Below are 18222 nucleotides of genomic sequence, written 5' to 3' on the forward strand. Positions count from 1 at the left end.
ATCTGATTAGACTTCTAAGATTTTATTTTCTTAGGTTTTAGTGTTCAATAATATCTAAATGTCTAGTGTTTAATGAAAGGGATTTTGAGTTTTTTGAAGTACATTTATTTAAAGGTACTGTACAAACGATGTAACTTTTGGCCCTCTAGTGGTTAAAAAAAACTGCATGCATTTTGCAGAAGAACATTGTTTTGGTTGGGCTTTGGTTCTGTGTGACTGCGCAGATGAATATGGTTATGCTATTGAGTGCTCATAAAACATTCAGTACCAGGCTTAAGAGATATAACAGGTTTAGATGGAAAGGATCTCAAGCTGTCTAGCTGTAGAACTTCATTGTAGCTTCAGAATAGAAAAATGTTTTGCAATGAACCCTGTTAAAGAGCTACTGTATACATATTGCCATTTATCTGTTCAAATACCTTAATTTCCTGTTGTGTCACCTTTACAATATATCAAATCCCTCAGTTCTCTGATCAATTCCCAAAGATCTTCGAAAAGCCAAGCAAATCTTTATTCTCATTTTATTGCGAGCTCTGTCGCATTCTATTTTTGTCAGCCGACTCCTCTCTGTGCTGCGCTTAAACATTTTTTGTTGGTTCTCCAGAGGTTTGAGATTTACCATGCTCCATGTCCTCCCTCTCGCTTATTGTGACAAATAATCTATGCCACTCCAACCCAGTGCACATCAAAGTAGCTGGATTTTGTATGTATGTACACAATTTCCTACAAAAAAAAAAACGTCCTGTCAGGTCTTATCATAGTGGAAGCAGGGTAAGATTGATATATCGACTCATTATTTAAATTTTGTTTACAACAACAAAAAGTGACATTATGTACCTTTAAAAAAAGGTTTTCTGAGAGATTTTTTATTATTTAAACAGCTAAAACGAATTACTAAAAGGTCCCATGGAATTATTTTTATGAGGTTTTTCAACATTAATATGAGTTCCCCTAGCCTGAATATTGTCCCCAAGAGGCTAGAAATGTTGATTGGTGTAAACCGAGTTCTGGCTGTCTTTCTCTGCCTTTGAGAGAATGAGAGTTCAGACAAACTGATCTTGAATTCTCCTGTTATGACGCCATAACAGGAAAGGTTTCCGCCCCTTGCTCTGCTTTGCCCGCCCAGAGAATTAGTAGAGAATGGATTCAGTTTATCAGTCACGATGTCAGCAGCACAGGCTTTACCATATGGATTCAACAGCACCACCACAAACAGTGAGTAACAGTGTTCATTAACGCCTGATCTGGGATCAGTGATTTCTGATGTCTAGCTAATCATTCAAGTTCACACAGAATTTCTTTCTAAATCGTTTAATACTGTCAGTCCTGCCGCTGGCCATCTTTATGCATCAGTGAATTAAGCAACTAAGTGACTAAATTGATCAACTTCATGTCATTTCTGTTAGTAGCAAGAAAAAAATCAGTTATTTAAATGAATAAACTACAGAGAGCGATCAAAGAACACTCTTTATAATCTTCGGATCTTTCAATCACACGTATATCTGCAGTGCACACTTGTCCAAATTGCCGTTATAATGAATGACGCTGTAATGCTCAACAGAAGCTCTTATTCATGTCGATGTCGTGTTTGTTGTTAGCTGTGATGAAAGCATTTTTGTGAGAGAGATAGCGTTGCATAGTTCACTTGTGTTTATTCAGAGCTCTCAGATACAAACAAAATAAACTTGCACTCACAAAAACTTGGCACAATAAAACTTTCTCAGCAATCTTTCCCCAGCTCTGTCTCTCTTTTATGTATTGTGAGATTATGGATTTTTTGCTGTCCACTTTTGAACGCTTTATATACGCTTTAATAATAATAATAATAATAATAATAATAATAATAATAATAATAAAAAAAAAAAATAAAAAAAAAAAAAAAATATATATATATATATATATATATATATATATATATATATATATTAGGGATGACATGCCACAATACTCAAAATAAAATTGAACCGTTCAGTACGGCACTCACGGTTCAATACGCGCTGCTGAATTGCGTTTTTTTAATTTGCGTTGGTTTTGCATTTAATTCATTATTTCCATTCCCCTTCCCTTTCTAATATTCCATCTCAGTTTATTTCCGCTCTTTCTGAGTGTGCCTGTGCGAGGCCTGCTGTTGCTGTTTCTCCTGTTCAATTTATTTCAGCCTCTGAATTTGATTCTGGATCATATCTGTATTAGCGGATCATTATCTGTATTAGCTGAGAATCGATAGCCATGGGTTTCTCCAAGCTTGAGGACGTCACCGCTTTGTGCGCATTCGTCACTATTATTATAAAAAAAAACATTATTATAATATACATATATATATATATATATATATATATATATATATATATATATATATATATATATATATATATATATATATATATATATATATATATATATATATATTATAATGTTCTATCTGGTTGAGGTCAGGACTCTGTACAGGCCAGTCAAGTTCCTCTAAAACAAACTCGCTTATCCATGTCTTTATGGATCTTGCTTTGTGCACTGGTGGGCAGTCATTTTGGAATAGGATGGGGCCATCCCTAAACTGTTTCCCACAAAGTTGGGTGCATGAAATTGTCCAAAATGTCTCGGTATGCTGAAGCATTAAGAATTCCTTTCACTCTAACTAAGGGGCCAAGCCCAAACCCTGAAAGAAACAACCCCACACCATGAATTCACTTAGCTCCAGAGAGCGTTCAATGATTTGGAGGGGTGTCCTAATACTTTTGGCAATATAGTGTGTCTGTGTATGTATATATGTGTATTACTGTATATATGTATATATGTAACTCTTACTCTGTTTCTTTTGTAAAATATAAAAACTTAGTTTTTTTTGGGCAGACAGTCAATTTTACCCTTGGGGGTTGCATGAAAGTAGCATCAGAGTCTGCGTTGTCATGCTCTCCTGAGCTCTGAGCTAATAACTGAACCTTCCCCTGTGCAAAGGCAATTTCCATTTACAAGCAGCAATATGTAGTTTAAATACAATCAATACCCGGTAACAATGAAAAACTCATTCCAGGGCTTTAATGCAAAGTTGAACAACAGAGCATGTTATTAAGGGAATTACAGGACACTCATTTTCTGTTGGTGTTGTGATGGGGGGGAAAGAGCATCAGGATAGGAGGAGAATCTGCTTCATGACAGAAACATGTGGTGGGGAAATAGCGGCAGGTGTACCTGTCTTCTTGCGAGTGTCATAAAGATGTGCGTTTGAACTCCGGGTGACATGCGTGACAGGTGTAAACAGGAAACATGACAGCTTTGCAACTGAGGACAGTATCCAAAAGTGCACCGTCAGGATAAACTCAACTACAGGAACTGTTCAAAAGGCTAGCATAAAACTAGCTTTATTTGTACAATATTAAAGTGAAACATAAAGAAAGGAAAGTGGATTAATAGCAGAAAATAATGCCCGCAAACATTTACCACATTCTTTTTCAATGCTGATAAATGAATTCAGGGTCGAGAGAAAGGGTAATGTTGTCTTTTATAAAAGATGTCACCTTGTCACATTGCCACCCTGCAGATTCAGGTGTGAATGCGATCTTATCTTTATCGTTGCACGCTGTGGTTAATCAGTTCCGCATTTGTGTGGGGTGAAGGGCTCTCGTAATGATGGCTGATCAAATAAATAAAGGAGTCGACTAAACAGATCCCATAGGCTTTAGCGCTCAAATCCCACTGTTTAACCAGCGTCTGTGAGAGTGAGGCCATGGCCTTAATTGGTTCCTGTGAAGACTCCCTCAGTAATGTCTGCGGTAATTGAATTTGACAAAGAACAAGAAGGACAGAGGCATGGAGGAAGGGGTGAGACTGTGTGTGTGTGTGTACACACTCAGACACATGGGGACACACAAAAGGATTATAAATCAATCCTTCACATCCTCACCCCTTTTTCTTAGTCTTCAGCATTTCTTTTTTTACTCTGTGTTGTAACATGTTTATTTATGTCCATTTATTGTGGGAAATCATTGTTTTTTTTTACTGGATCTCGGCTAGTGTAGACACTGCAGGTGTCCTCTATGTAAGAGAGAGCATGGTGTGGAGAGGTGTACGGTGCTAATCCATTTAATAACTCATTCACTTTGAGACAGGCGGGCAGATATCCGGCGAGCCTTTAATCGTGTAAAACTCTTGATCAGGTTAGGAGCATCAGACCGCTCCTATTCCCAGGTTCAGCTGAGCAAGACAGAACAAAATATGTTTGTCAAGAGAGAGGTAAAGATTGTGCAGTGAGAGGAAGGTTACTTTACAAATGTAATAGGTAACAGATTAAGTTACCCTATTTAAAATGTATTTAAGTAGTGTAACTCTTTCAATTACTTTATTAAAACAATGTAACTGATTACTTTTTGACTACTTTTCTAAATGTCTAATGAATGTTTTTAACTGTTAATCATTTTAAAACATTTAAATAAGGCAGGGATAAACTCTAAAATGTTATATTTAAGAGAAAACACAATTTTGGATCTTTATGCTTTAGTTACAAAAAAATTTTTTTTCCTTCTTACTGATATACAAAAAAAGTAAAAAATCTGCATATACTATTTTTTTAAGGGAAAACATTAAACCATATAAGGCCTAATATTGATTTCTCTCAGAAAAAAGATTATATTCTAGTTTCATACTGAACAGACTGCAGTATGCATGGCTGCCATGTAGGGCTGCAGCTATCGATTCTTTTTTAATCGATTAATCTAGCACTTAATCGGTCGATTAATCGGATAATAATTTTTCTTTATTAAAGAGCAATACTAAATGTATAAGAGAAAATAAAACAGCTTCTCCAAATCAAGACATCTTAAAATAAACATCTGTGGCTTTTTTAAGAAGCAAAAAATATTGGACAGGAAGGTAACTTGAAATAAGAACAAGAGTAGAGATGGGCACACTAGACATGCGCAGATCAACTCTAACGTCACAGAATCCGCTGTTAAAAGGCCAGCAGCCATATCACCCTGTAGCCCAAGAGTGGTTTCCCACTGAAGCTATGCAGGGCTGAGCCTGGTCAGTACCTGGATGGGAGACCAACTGGGAAAACTAGGTTGCTGCTGGTAGAGGTGTTAGTGAGGCCAGCAGTGGCGCTCACCCTGGGGTCTGTGTGGGTCCTAACGCCCCAGTATAGTGATGGGGACACTACACTGTAACAAGCAACGTTCTTCGGATGAGACGTTAAACCGAGGTCCTGACTCTCTGTGGTCATTAAAAATCCCATGGCACTTCTCATAAAGAGTAGGGGTGTAACCCCAGTATCCGGGCCAAATTCCCTCCATTGGCTCTTACCAATCATGGCCTCCTAATAATCCCCTTCCACTGAATTGGCTCCATCACCCTCTCTCCTCTCCACCTATCGCTGGTGTGGGGTGAGCGCATTTGGCGCCGTTGTACTGTAGCTGCCGTCACAGCATCCAGGTGGATGCTGCACACTAGTGGTGGTTGAGGAGAGACACCTGACATGAGTGTAATGCGTTTGGGTGTATATGAGTAGTACTTCATTCATTCATTCATTCATTCATTCATTCATTCATTCATTCATTCATTCATTCATTCATTCATTCATTCATTCATTCATTCATTCATTCACAACTGTGATTCACTGATAATCCGCTGTAGAATGGGGCCGGACCGACGATCTCCCGCCCCAGCCTTTATCCTCCTATCCTGCTGACAATCTGTGCCATCATCTGCAGTAAGTGCCCACCAATGAGTGCTTTCCTGTGAGTGGGCGTGGTTTCAGTGCCGAGAGCGGACACGCTGCTTATTTTTTCAAGATTTTGATAAGCTATTTTATTTACTTGCCTTTTTTATCATTTTAATTTGAATGCGATGTTAATAACAAATTTTGTTTTTGTGGTGTGGTAAACTCAAAACACTTTACACTCAGAACACTTTACACAGAACACTGACTTTACAGGGACTTTATGGTTAACATTCATCATAGGAGATGCTTTCTCAGGTTCAACTTTGAAAGCTTTGATGTCAATAGCATTTTATTAGTTGGCAAATATATTTTCCTCTGAACTTTTATATTTGCGGCCTTTTCTGATTTCTGAATTAAATTATTTGTTTATTTTTTATTTTATTTCCATCACTGGAACACATATTTATCACTTGCCATAGTGGCAACTTTCAGACAGGTTATTGCCAAATGCTTTCAGCAGCAATGTGGATTGATGTAATTGGTACGTGGTGCGCTACAAATTCAACTAAACAGCCTTTAAATAGCATTGTGCACATCAAAAACAGGCAAAGCAGCAAATTGATATATTATATAACATATCCTAGATTTTTACAGAAAATATTCAGATACCCTTTTGTAATTTAATTACATGTAACTAGTTACTCCTCAACACTAAGTGTGTATGTGTTCATTTTTTATTATTTCTCATCAGAAATTGTTATGTAGCTATGATCAATCCTTCATTAAGATTACCAAGTCTTTTTTCTAAATATATTGTGTATCTTGAAAGGATTATTAAAGGTCCCGTTCTTCACGATTCCATCTTTCAAACTTTAGTTAGTGTGTAATGTTGCTGTTAGAGCATAAATAATACCTGTAAAATTATAAAGCTCAAAGTTCAATGCCAAGCGAGATATTTTATTTAACAGAAGATCCCTTTCAAAGCCTACAGCGAACGGCCGGTTTGGACTACACCCCTGCACTTCCTTCAGGAATGACGTCACTAGAACCATTTGTTGACTAACCCTCCGCCCACAAGAACACGCAAAATAGGGGGCGTGATCTTGTTGCTCTCTCACGTGGAGAAGAGCGCGCATTCAGCGCTTGCATGTCCCCGTTATGGTAAGAGGTGGGACCTTTCCAGGCAAAGTGCGCTAAGCTGCTGTCCAATCACAACACGGGAAGCACTGGCCCAATCAGAACTCGTTACGTGTTTCTGAAGGAGGGACTTCATAGAACAAGGAAATCATCAGGGCGTTGAGGAAACAGCGCTGTACAGATAAGTAAATTGTGTGAAAAATACTGTTTTTTTTACACGGAAAAACATGAACTCATGTTATATTGCACACTGTAAACATAATCAAAGCTTCGAAAACACGCGAAGAACGGGACCTTTAAATGGTATTACTGAAAAGGCTCCAGATCTTTAAGATAGCTGAATTCATCCTTATTTTGCATTTTTATGTATTTTTTGTAGTCCAATTCGTCCAAAAGATTCAAATTATGCTTAGCATATCACACAGTAAGGGAGAATAGGGATAGCTGTTACTTTTCACTCCAGTGAATATTTCTTAGTGTGAGTTTATTTGTTAAAAGTCGATTTCTGTGTAAGGCACATACCTCAAAGTCTTGGTTACAAAAAAGCTATTGAATATTTCCACCATATTTGTCCAAGGTTATATGCTACAGTTCATTGAATACAAAAGTTGTCACAATAGAATCTGTCATTAAGCGGACTTTTCCACTTTATTACAATACAAAAGTAAGGTAAGCTATTCCCTGTGAATGTGTGAGAATTATGTAAACATATTATATGTAAATAACTTGAAATAACAAAGTCTTTCTCAATAATGTTAATAATAAATTAAAATAGCTTAATAAATACTAATTTGCCACATCAAGCAGCATAACGGACTGTTTTGTACAGCTTTTGGATGTGGCCGACAGCAATCCTTGCATATTCAAGGTAACTGTATTCTCTCTTACATTAAAAATAAGGTGAATATGCTTTTTTTAAGGTAAACGTAAATGGCAAAAATGAAAAATGTAAACCAAGAGTAGGTTGTTAGAGAAAAATTTCAATATAATGTGGTTATAAACTGCTTATGACCCCCATAAACATCACAGCTACTAATCAATCACCACAACGCCCTTTTAAAACTATATAGATCTAGCTTCTTTCTGAGCTTAGGATGTACAGTGGATATGGCTAAGCTCCCATAATACTGCCGTCTCTACCCAGTGGACTCATAACTCACAACTAATGGACCCTGCAAGACCCTCCCAGGGGCTCTTTCCAGCTCTGGTAATAGCCTTTGACCTAACCTTCCTCTTTTTCTGAGCGCATGTTAGAGAGTGGGGAGGAAGCGGTTAACCTTCCTCCCCAAACTCTCATCTTCCCAACGGAAGCTATTATTATTATTATTATTATTATTATTATTATTATTATTATTATTATTATTATTATTATTATTATTATTATTATTATTATTATTTAAAATCATTATCAGGGCTACCCGGTGCAAGTGATGGCCAATAGAATTTTAACACAAGACAGGGTATGCGTTGTGCACTTTGCCCCACAATCCGTAAAATGGCTAAGCATGCCATAGTATGCTCTGCTTAAGATCTTGTATATTTATGTATATTATATCCCAAGCATAATGCTGGCAGAGTTATCTGACATGCAGCATGCTGACAGACATATGGAAACTTTCTGTTATGTTAAAAGACCTTTTCTCCTGAATTATTCAACAATATTCTGTCTTTCCCTCCCCCACCATAAACACCTTAGAACAAAGCTTCCATCTGTGTGTGAGGTGGTGTGTTTGTGCGCAGAACAGCACTCAAACAGACACCATGGAAAATGGGACTGGCATAGCTGCTGGTGCTGTGCTGTGATGGCAGTATTTTCTAATCAGTTATGTTACAAGAGATTCACTTCACATGATACGACACTGTGTAAGTAACCAAATACACACACTCACACAGATGGAACAGTGCTTTAAGGTGTTTATGGGAAACAATGACAGATTGTAGCTGAGATGCAGGAGTTTTGGAGAAGAAAAGTATCCTGAAGTTAACTTTACTTGATAAATAGTAAATGCATATTTTAGCCCGTTCATTTCAGCAAAGCTGTCCAGGTTTGAGGTCTTTAGGCTTTATCGTTACAGCTCAACTGCTCCATTTTCTAAGGACACTATTTGTGGGAATATGTGTATCTTCTGACTTGTCTCAAAGAAGGGCTTTGTTTTTAGTTCATCTCCCAAAGAGAATATGTTGATGAAGGTTTAGACCACTAATAATAATATCAGACATATTGGGGACACCCGTGACTTATATACCTATGCAAATATTATGTAAATATGCCGCATATCAATTTCAGAAGTTTGAAAAGCCCCTGACTTACCATTCTAGGACAAACTGACTCAAGCCGCATACCCCAAGTGATTCAGAGAGTCACCAAAGACATACAGTCTTGTTCAAAATAATAGCAGTACAATGTGACTAACCAGAATAATCAAGGTTTTTAGTATATTTTTTATTGCTACGTGGCAAACAAGTTACCAGTAGGTTCAGTAGATTGTCAGAAAACAAACAAGACCCAGCATTCATGATATGCACGCTCTTAAGGCTGTGCAATTGGGCAATTAGTTGAAAGGGGTGTGTTCAAAAAAATAGCAGTGTCTACCTTTGACTGTACAAACTCAAAACTATTTTGTACAAACATTTTTTTTTTCTGGGATTTAGCAATCCTGTGAATCACTAAACTAATATTTAGTTGTATGACCACAGTTTTTTAAAACTGCTTGACATCTGTGTGGCATGGAGTCAACCAACTTGTGGCACCTCTCAGCTGTTATTCCACTCCATGATTCTTTAACAACATTCCACAATTCATTCACATTTCTTGGTTTTGCTTCAGAAACAGCATTTTTGATATCACCCCACAAGTTCTCAATTGGATTAAGGTCTGGAGATTGGGCTGGCCACTCCATAACATTAATTTTGTTGGTTTGGAACCAAGACTTTGCCCGTTTACTAGTGTGTTTTGGGTCATTGTCTTGTTGAAACAACCGTTTCAAGGGCATGTCCTCTTCAGCATAGGGCAACATGACCTCTTCAAGTATTTTAACATATGCAAACTGATCCATGATCCCTGGTATGTGATAAATAGGCCCAACACCATAGTGGGAGAAACATGCCCATATCATGATGCTTGCACCTCCATGCTTCACTGTCTTCACTGTGTACTGTGGCTTGAATTCAGAGTTTGGGGGTCGTCTCACAAACTTTCTGTGGCCCTTGGACCCAAAAAGAACAATTTTACTCTCATCAGTCCACAAAATGTTCCTCCATTTCTCTTTAGGCCAGTTGATGTGTTCTTTGGCAAATTGTAACCTCTTCTGCACATGCCTTTTTTTAACAGAGGGACTTTGCGGGGGATTCTTGAAAATAGATTAGCTTCACACAGACGTCTTCTAACTGTCACAGTACTTACAGGTAACTCCAGACTGTCTTTGATCATCCTGGAGGTGATCATTGGCTGAGCCTTTGCCATTCTGGTTATTCTTCTATCCATTTTGATGGTTGTCTTCCGTTTTCTTCCACGTCTCTCTGGTTTTGCTCTCCATTTTAAGGCATTGGAGATCATTTTAGCTGAACAGCCTATCATTTTTTGCACCTCTTTATAGGTTTTCCCCTCTCTAATCAACTTTTTAATCAAAGTACGCGGTTCTTCTGAACAATGTCTTGAACGACCCATTTTCCTCAGCTTTCAAATGCATGTTCAACAAGTGTTGGCTTCATCTTTAAATAGGGGCCACCTGATTCACACCTGTTTCTTCACAAAATTGATGACCTCAGTGATTGAATGCCACACTGCTATTTTTTTGAACACACCCCTTTCAACTAATTCAACTAATTGCCCAATTGCACAGCCTTAAGAGCGTGCATATCATGAATGCTGGGTCTCATTTGTTTTCTGAGAATCTACTGAACCTACTGGTAACTTGTTTGCCACATAGCAATAAAAAAATATACTAAAAACCTTGATTATTCTGGTTAGTCACATTGTACTGCTATTATTTTGAACAAGACTGTATGAATGAACATTTTGTCATTATTTACTCTTACCCTCATGTTTCTTGTTTTTGATGTGTTTTCAGGCACTAGGTTTGCGTTACGTTTAAGAGCTATATGATGGAGGGGGAAGATAAAGGACTTACATTTTCAGTATTGTCTTCACAAAGTTCTTATAACTTTAAAGGTGTCATTAACTGGCTTTTAAAAAAAAATTATACTGTTGTCTGAGGTAAAATAAGGACGTTTGTGTGTTTTTTACATTGAAAAACATCATAACTAATAAGTAATAGGCTATTTTCTACACTGGTTTTGAGGCTCTCTCCTGAACGCTGTGTTTTGATAAGCAAGCTGCAATGGAGACTTGGAAGTAAACGCCCATGGCTAGGATTGGATAAGATTTGAATATTTATTGAGCTTCACTCCCCTTCTCAGTTCAGTTCACATGAGGGAGGGATTGTTTTGAAAGCGGCAACCGGAATGATTCTCTTGACCACAGGCTCGTAAACGTCTTTATGAAACAAACACAAACAAATATTTCTCATCCATCCGTGATTGATTGGAATATTATTTCTGTATTACATGGCCCTTCCGATTGGTCGATATAAGCGCGAACTGTGGACACACACACGTGCGTGTGCGCCCAGATCAAGATAGGAGTATTATTTCTGCCGACGGACGTACGTTTTGGTAGCCCATCTGGAAAACGTTTTGGTTTATGAATATAACCCTTGTTCCCTAAAGAGGGAATGAGACACTGCATCGTAAGAACGACACTTATGGGGAACGGCCCGCCCAGCATTGCACGTCTGAAGCATGAATCAAACTAAGACCAATCCTGATTGGTGCTACATCATGACGTAGTATGTGACGGCATACCCGGAAGTATAAAGGGACGCCATTTCACAACCGTGCTAGCTTTTTCGTGATGAAGCAAGTCGCTCCAATACATGGAGAGGCGTGGCTAGGCGACGCAGTGTCTCGTTCCCTCCTCAGGGAACAAGGGTTATAGTCATAATTGGAGACGTTCCCTTTCCGAGGGAACTCCCGCTGTGTCGTAATAATGACACTTATGGGGGTACGACGCTTAATGAGTACCCACTATGCCACCACAAACCATGTCTACCCTTGTGTGAAGCTGGAACCCAGGCACACTTAGGACGAGAGGACCCTAGCGCCTGGCGTCACAGGAAGATGCAGACTGTAAAACCTGAGACAAGTGTGTGGGGTAGCCCAGCCGACTGCCTCACAGATCTCCAGAAGCGAGACCCCCATTTGAAGGGCCCAAGAAGAGTCCATGCCTCTAGTGGAATGCACCCTCAAGGCCAAAGGTGAAGGCAAACCACCCACCTGATAGGCCAAGGCAATCGCCTGGACGATCCAGTTACTGACCGTCTGCTTGGACATGGACAGCCCCCTCTTAGAAGACCCGAAACACACTAACAGCTGGTCCGACATTCTCCACTGCGAAGACTTACGCAGATAAATTTGCAGTGCTTTGACCGGGCAGAGCAGATGAAGTCTCCCCTCTTCAGCCAACACATGAGGTGGAGGATGAAATGCTTACAGGACCGTAGGCCATGCCACATTAGATGTCACTTTGGGCACATAGCCTGGCCTCGGATGAAGGATGGCCTTAACTCCGCCGGGGGCAAACTCCAGGCAAGTCGGCGTTATAGCCAAGGCCTGGAGGTCCCCCACTCTTTTAAGCGAGGTGATAGCAAGGAGCAGCACTACCTTCATTGACAAAACCCGATCTGTTGCAGACTCGAGTGGTTTGAAGGGGGCCTCAACCAGTCCTTCGAGAACCACTGCCAGATCCCAAGAGGCCTCATCCTCCAAGTACCACAGAGGAAACTTAAGGGTGCCTCCCCAGAGCCCCATCATTTACAGGAGCATGCAAAGTTGTTCCAAACCTGCATGAATTTCTTTTTTCTGCTGAACACAAAAGAAGATATTTGGAAGAATGTTTGTATATAAGCAGATTGTAGTCAGAAGTTCAGAATTCAGAAGTAGTCAATGGGGCCCAAGATCTACTTTGGAACAACTTGAGGGAGAGTAAATGATGACAGAATTTTCATTTTTGGGTGAACTAACCCTTTAAAGGGATCTGCCATGGAGGACCTGCCAGCAGTGCTATGATGTCTGAGAACCATACTCTTGCCGGCCAGTACGGTGCTACTTGGAGTAGACTGATCCCGTCCTGGTGGACCGTCTCCAGAACTCCTGGGAGCAGAGCCGTCGGCAGAAATGCATACAGACGCAGCCTCGGCCATGTCTGTACCTGAGGGAGAACCACAGTGGACAGTGGGATGTCTCTGGAGACGTGAAAAGATCCACTTCCACTGGGCCTCAGCCCCTGCCTGGACAGGATGCCTGCTCCCTGATTTTGGTCCCCGGGGATGTACATTGCTCTGATAGACGATAGTTTCCCCTGGTACCATAGTAGGATCTGATGTGCATCCCCCTGATGGTTCAGGTACGCAACCACTGACATGTTGTCAGAGCGAATCAGAACATGATAACCCCTGAGATCTGATAGGAAGCTCCTTAGGGCCCTGAACACAGCCAACATCTCCAGACAATTTATATGCCATGAAAGATGTTGGTCCTGCCACAGACCCTGGCCAAAGTGGCCATCCATGACCACGCCCCAACCAGTGAGGGAGGCGTCTGTCGAAATAGTTTTCCAGCGACATGACACTCCCAGCACTGGCCCTTGGGGCAGAAACCAAGGTTTCTTCCATACTGATAGCAAACAAAAGCATCTGCACGTTACCCTGATCATACGGAATGGATTCCCCTTCGGGGAAAAACCCTTGGCCTTCGGCCACCACTGCAGGGGTCTCTTGTACAGCTGGCCAAAAGGAATTACATTGGATGCAGCTGCCATGAGCCCCAGCAGTCTTTGAAAATGCTTTACAGTGGTGTTGCAGACTAGTTTTATTCTGGAGACCATTGCCCGTATAAACTCGATGCACGGGGGACACTTGGTTGCAATGATCCACCTAACTTTTTTATTTAAGTGCACCAGCACAAAATTTAGGTGCACTCAAATTTTCCCCAGCTCGCATCAGCTTTAACGGCACAATTTCAAGGTCACCTTTTTATCACGCTCCATATACATTCATATATATCATCTAAATGACAACATAATATATGCATTTACGCAGGGATTAAAATCACAGGAAACAATGCTGTGAACATTACTATTTAAAAAATTTTTTTAACAAAGTGTTATACATTTATTTTAAAAGATAAAATAAAATAAACAATGAAATACAACTCATAATAAATAAAAATATGGAATTTTTAATGTTCTCCGCCTGCTATATCACGCTCTGATGACTGTCATAATTAATAATAATAATGATGCATTTTATTTAATGGTGCCTTTCATAACACCCGAGATCACCTCACAAGCAAAAATACAGATCACTACACAAGACAAAACACACAACGAACACTTCGCATATACAGATAAAGTGCAGTCAAGACTCAATAAAACATTATAAAAAAAGCCTGTATAAAACAATATGCCAGCTGGAACAAATGCTATAATGAAATTATGAAGTATTACAGGTAGATCACCACAGGATTAAAAGTGGTCGAAAGCTTTTCCAAAGAGTCAAAAAGTCACTTTGCAGCCGCACAACAAATGAACAATGCCACTAGCATTAGTGTTTCAGGTAGGACAGTGGCTATATCAGCAAATGTCGTTCTCAATGAGATTATTTTTGGAATATAATATAACAATGCACAATCACACACTGGATAATCATTTACTGAATCTGAGGAAAATGTTGCAGATCTGCCAGTCTCTTCAAAGGAAGATTACAAATGGCGAACGCCAATTGATTACACACAAGGACTCTGTTATTTTGGTGGTTTGTATGATGATGTGAGTACAGGACTATTTTACATTAATTTTTGGCTTTTATTTAAATTTGCCTAATCCTGTTTTGTCTCCCGTTTCTTGATTCTCGCGCCGCCTGAGCTGACAACTGACAGGCGGTTGTCATGACAATGACGTAGTTTAGGGCGGCACAAGTTCAGATTCATCTCTCTCTCTCTCACACACACACACCTTCAGTGAAACAGACTCACAAACCATTTCAGCGTTACCTTTAATACTCAGCATGGGGCTGAGGTGGGTCAGACCCGGCGTATTTTAAATCTGATTTTATGCGGCATTGCATCTTTACACAGAATTTTGAGCAGACACAAAGCCGCTTTAGATTTAGATTTTTTTCCTCGACTGTGTAAAGATGCCTTATGGGTCTGTTTCTTTTCATTGTTCATGGTCCGTTTTCTTGCATTTATTTTGCTGATGCTGAATGCCGTAACTGATTCTCTTGTGCTCACGTCACAATTTCAATCACATCGCACTGAGCAGTGTAGGCCTACAGGAATATCTGGACTACAGCCAATCAGAGGCAAAGACCTGCCCCATCTCTGTCTCTGATTGGTTTAGACTATGATATGATCCAACCGTCACTGTGAGATCCATCAAAGGAAAACAAACGCTTCGTTCATGGAGAGGCAGCGGATGTGAGGACGTTAGGTGCACCGGTGCAACATAGGAAAAAAATTGTGTCGCACCCTTACAAATTTTGGCCGCATTGTTCTAGAGCTTGGCAAATTCCTGTAAGAATCTGAGTGATTCTTTTTGCCAGCTGTTTGCTTCACTTCCTGTCTCCTGAGATACCATTATCTGATCGAGTTTTGAAGGCAGCATACATGTATCCTTCGCTGCCTTTGATATCCCACAGTCCTGTGCGTTCCATTCTGTGACAGTTGAGCTGGGGGAAAAAAGATGGCGTCCGAAAGTTGCGTTTGCTGGTCAGTTTGCGTATAAATGTTAGTTTTTTTTTTCACCAATTTTTTCCACCTCTGATGTCATTTCTAGCGAGATATTATTAATTCAATATTTGTTTAGTTCTCACCAAAGCTCTCTCTATTTTGCTGTAGATCATTAAACTGTTACACTTTCATAGAAGTCTGTCCAAAATCGGTTTCGTGAGGTGCCTTCATGCACAAAACGCTGACATTACAAGCCATTGTCTCATAAGGCAGCGAGGCAATGAGTCAGCTGCCTAGGTTTTCGGGCGCAGCCAAAATGTGAAGGGCTAGTTGTACTCCAGGACAGATTTAAGAATCCCTGCCATAGACTAGAGTTCATGACTCACTAATGACTAGTGATTGCATGCTCAAGTAAAAGCAATTTTCATTGCTGAATGAATAAGCATATTTGGAATTAGCTGAAGCCATCAACAGGAATCTTGCACGCAAATGGAAACTCTCTGGTTAAAGATGCAAGACTTAAGGTTAGCGCCACACTTTTGAACTCTCCTTTGCCTCTCTCTCACGCCTACTCTGTCTATTAATCTTTCTTTGTCTCTGTTTCTCTGTGACGCTCTCTGATTATTTGCAGAGCTTTTAAGTCCCACGTCATGAATGCAAGGGAACTGGCAACAATGAGTGCTTTGATCAATCACAAAAAATCTAATTATGCTAAGCTAAGTACTTTGAGAGTCAACATAAGGAGTGAGAAAGGTTTATACGGTGTGGGTCTAATATCAGAAATCTTACTCTGTAGATGTGCATTTTGAGAAATCACCTAAAGGGGAAGATTGACAGATGAAGTTTTAAACTCATAATGTACGTTTAACAGTGCCAGATCCCCCCACAAGGCACCATGGGAGTCTCTAACCGCAGGCAGTGTCACATTTAGAACCTGGAATCTGAATTTATCGCCTTCTGCAGTGGAAATGCTCTAAATTCAAATTCAATTACTGTGTAAACTCTGAAAGAAAGGCAAGCTTGGAGGAGCGGGTAACTGTAACTTTATATCAGTGTTCATGTGAGTGCAAACTACAAACTAGTTCAGAGACCAAGCTGTTCTCAGCATTAATCTAGTTCATGGCCGTGGGTTTGTTTTATTGGTAGGGACATTTTAAAATCAGTTAATACAGATGTACAAGTATTCATATGCACAGAAATTCGAAATTCTTGAATATTTATAGATAACATCGATAGATAGATAGATAGACAGACAGACAGACAGACAGACAGACAGACAGATAGATAGATAGACAGACAGACAGACAGACAGACAGACAGACAGACAGACAGACAGACAGACAGACAGACAGACAGACAGACAGACAGATAGATAGATAGATAGATAGATAGATAGATAGATAGATAGATAGATAGATAGATAGATAGATAGATAGATAGATAGATAGATAGATAGATAGATAGATAGATAGATAGATAGATACATACATAAACATGGGTTGAAACAATTCTTGGATCAATAAAAAGTTTAAAACAATAGCATTTATTTTGAAATAGAAATAGGAAATGTTTTTACTGTCACAGATCGGTTTTATTTGATTGAATGCAACCTCGCTAAATAAAAGTATTCTGTTATTTTAAAAGATATTAGGCTATATAAAATGTTCGGTTTCGTACATAAACAAAACATTCCAGATTATACAGTAGATGATAATCTAATTATAGATGCGTATTATTGTGTAGTTTTATTTGTCTTTTGTAAGATAATTGCTGCGTCCCAATTCGCCTACTTATACTACGTCCTAAAAGTATGTACTCTTTTTGTGAAGAAAAAGTATATACTTTTGAGTGTGTAGCAGAAAAGTATGCAAGCTTCGGGACATACTACTTCGCCATCTTTAACGGACTCTGTCGCTTAGTTACGTGCATCCCGTCACCGTTTATCTGCCCTGTCAATCATCGTCAGATTCGTCACAGATCAAATCCTCCACATTCAGTTTAAACTCCTACCGTATCGGAGAGAAATGTAGCCGCTCGTTGATCTGCCGTGTGTGTGTCTTTGTGGTCAGAGACTCTCCTCATGTGTTTGCAGTTTAAATATAATGATGCATTTAAAAGTTAATGGCCAAACGTGTCATTACCAAAGTTCTCAATGCTGCTGCATGTGAAATATAATGTGGACAACACTGAATACATATATTTTTGTCAGGTTAAATATTGACAGTTGGTCACTCAAACCCCTTTATCTAAACTTCTCCACTTATCCGTCGAACTCGCACATCCGTCATGTTTGTAGTTTATTAACGCTTTTTATCCGCGTTTGTAGTTCTAATCGAATCCTCGTCCAACTCGCAATGGGTTGTGGGCAATATCAGCCGTTAGAGTGCCCATCGATCCATACTGTGAATTCGGACCGGAAATAGTAAACCATCCGGGAATCTTTGGAATACTCTTTTCAACATACTACGATTTGGGACATACTAATTCTATTTTCGAATACTATTTAGGATGGATAGTATGCGAATTGGGACGCAGGGAATGTCTTTGGCAAACTAATTCCTAGTTGAATTAATAATTTAATTTATAAAAGGGAATTAAATACCTTAATTAAATATGACGCATTGTATTGCACTTGCTTTTCAGTG

The 18222-nt window shown here is 39.4% G+C and overlaps 1 protein-coding gene across 4 annotated transcripts in view; it reads left to right on the forward strand.

The window, feature by feature from the left end:
- The window catches only part of si:dkey-215k6.1 (transmembrane protein 132C), a 296798-nt gene that overhangs the window by 256198 nt on the left and 22378 nt on the right, over nucleotides 1-18222 (forward strand). The gene's annotated exons all lie outside the window — the stretch shown is intronic.

The sequence above is a fragment of the Pseudorasbora parva genome, chromosome 3 (assembly GCF_024679245.1).
Source record: "Pseudorasbora parva isolate DD20220531a chromosome 3, ASM2467924v1, whole genome shotgun sequence".
Lineage (NCBI taxonomy): Eukaryota > Metazoa > Chordata > Actinopteri > Cypriniformes > Gobionidae > Pseudorasbora > Pseudorasbora parva.